This window comes from Cynocephalus volans, chromosome 5 (assembly GCF_027409185.1).
Source record: "Cynocephalus volans isolate mCynVol1 chromosome 5, mCynVol1.pri, whole genome shotgun sequence".
Classification (NCBI taxonomy): Eukaryota; Metazoa; Chordata; class Mammalia; order Dermoptera; family Cynocephalidae; genus Cynocephalus; species Cynocephalus volans.
In genome coordinates, this window is record NC_084464.1 from 21,220,562 (window position 1) to 21,223,389 (window position 2,828).

The window sequence follows — 2,828 nt, forward strand, 5'->3', positions numbered from 1 at the left end:
CAGACACATCATCACCCGACATTTAATTACAAAAACATGGGTGCTCAAACTCTAGATCAGCAATAAGGAGTTCTAGAAAAGGTAAGGGAAAGGAATCTCCCTGAGCCAAATGGATACAACAGACTTTTTCTTATGTTTCTATCCTAAGCTAGTTACTGATAGGTAAAAAATGCAGTATGCTGATAAAAGTCAGGCTGCTTCCACAAAGCCAGTGCTTACTAAATGCTAGCATATCAAAGGGGGGGAAATACTGCCATTTTAAAGCAATATACTTAAACTTTCAAAAAACAGCCTAATCAGCCTATGAGAAACAACACTTCTTAAACAAGTTAGGAACAAAAAATTACGCAAAATGTATTAGAGTCACAACCACTGTTCTTTTAGTACTTAGAAAGTCCATTTTTTGGTCTTTTAAAAATGAATTACATACATAGAAAACTTTTATTTTTTAATCACCAAGTTCATTCTCCCCTGTTAGAGCACAAATAATTCCTGGTTTGGGACTTTGATTTCAAAAACAAAACAAAACAAAAACATGCAGGGTTATATTCTCCAATGTGGCTGTAGAAAATTTAACTTGAGGAAGAGCAGTAATTGAGATCAGGCAAAACTGTTAATATGCACTCACCATAACACAACTATCATTTACTCCACAAGGAGTGAATAATCCTCTACATAAAGTCTCAACAGTAAATGGGGATGGGACGGGAAAGTTGGCCACCTGGACAATGTATTCTTTGGGTCATCTACATTAAACATGCTTTAGAAACAAAATTTTACTTGATATTTTGAGAAACCCACCCTACATTCCATAGGTTAATTTCTGTATGTGTTAACTTCTACATTACTAAACACTGTACTGCTAGAGCTAAATCAAGTAAATATCAGTTTATGTAGCGTTGCTCCAAAGATGTATAAACAGCAAGGTGTATGCTTACCTAAAAAGGAGCTTTTTAAAATGAGGAAAGAAAGCAATAATGTTCCAAATGAATGGCACTGGGCAAAATACACGTAACACGCAATACATTTAGACAGAGTATCAGGTACCTATCAGTTTCTCTTGTAAGGATAAAATGCTTGAGGAAGAACTTGAGAATACACCCCTCCCTCTAAACTTTTAGCTTCTACATAGTGTCAGGTGTTACAATTGGTGTGGATAAATGCTTTTAGGCAAAAGTAAAAATCTATCTACAAAGCAAAATAGCGAAATCTGTAGTGACTTTTTGTAGAAGGCTCTTCTCTGGTGGTAATATCCCTTAATATACACCCAGGATAGACTATTTCTGATACAGTAGCAATCCTTTCATATACTCTTACTAAATATTACAAAATTTCAAAAAAAAAAAAACCATAAGAATTCCTTGTACCATGCATTATGCACCAGTTTGGGGGTGACTGATGAAGTCATGGCTACTATTTTAACAGTTAAACATTGCACCTCAAAAGTTCTGCCTTCTATACACAGTGAATGGACAGAACGGCGAGGGCTCCAGAGAGATGGCAAACTACCTCTGCAGTGAAGTTTGTGTTGGAGGGTCTCCAAATGAGAGGGGGGAGGATATGGGAGGTAGGCAGGGTAAAAGGATTTTACAATAATACTGCTTAGGCGTGTACATTTTAAGATAACTACTATACCTTGTCTATCCTTGGCCCGAATCTTGAATAACTGCATGTTCATGCAAAATACAATTTCTACTTTATAGGAATAAGAGCAGTCTGTTAGGAAAAGCATATTCTTAGGGGAAGACAGAAAGATAGCTCTCTCGTAAGTGCTATTTTACTTGGTAAGTCTTTTGGCTACATCACTATATGCTATTTCAACCTCCTGATCACTGGAACAGGTATTGGTGAACTCATCCCTACTGTAAGCCTTAGTTAAGTATCTCCAGATGCCAGTCATTCCTTTTGGGATATCAAAGTTGCGATATTTTTTGGCCACCACCTTGACAATGTGCAGTTTGGGCAGCAGGTTGCAATCAGCTAATGTCATTTCATTGCCGTCCAGAAATTTACGTGTAGAAAACTTAATGTCCTCCATACTATTCCCATCAAGGTCATCAGGAGGGGAGAATTCAGATATTCATCCAGTTTCCGCAGTGTTTTCAAGAGACCCCTCTCCAGTGCTTCCTTAGCCTCTGGCCTTGAATTCCTGATATATGCAGAGAATTTGGCAAAGATGTCCATTCCAGCAGTGTTTGATGCGGGGTGTTCTGGTGAAAGCGTTAAGTACTTGGGAGGGCATGAGACATCTTCAAGAAATTCCTCGATCTTATTGACATCCGTTTTGACTTCATTGTTAAAAGTTATAAATGGCGGGTGGGTCCCAGGAGCCGAGTTCTGCAGGTCTGCAGGCTTCCTTTTCAGGTCAACGGTTGTGGCACTAAATACAACGCCTTTGAGCCAAAGAATCATGAAGAGCCTCTGGGAAAAGGGGCGTTTTCCTACGCTTTCCCCATCACTGCCAGCCTTGACTAAGAGCTCGAGGAGGGGCTCTTTGTCCTCCTCCTTCCCTCTGTTCAGCGGCATCGACAACGCCTTGGCCGGCTCGGCTGTGCTCCGCGGGCGGCGGCGGCGGCGGCGGCTGCTTCTGCTCGGGGGTCGCTGCTGCTGCTGCTTCTGCCCCGGGGTCGCTGCTGCTGCTGCTTCTGCTCCGAGGTCGCTGCGGCGGCTGCTGCTGCTCCGGGGTCGCTGCTGCTGCTGCTTCTGCTCCGAGGTCGCTGCGGCGGCTGCTGCTGCTCCGGGGTCGCTGCTGCTGCTGCTTCTGCTCCGAGGTCGCTGCGGCGGCTGCTGCTGCTCCGCGGTCGCTGCGGCGGCTGCTTCTGCTCCGG

The 2,828-nt window shown here is 42.9% G+C and overlaps 1 pseudogene; it reads right to left on the minus strand.

The window, feature by feature from the left end:
* Positions 1-1,777: 1,777 nt before the first annotated feature.
* On the minus strand, positions 1,778-2,529 carry LOC134378062 (chloride intracellular channel protein 4-like; annotated as a pseudogene).
* Positions 2,530-2,828: the final 299 nt, after the last annotated feature.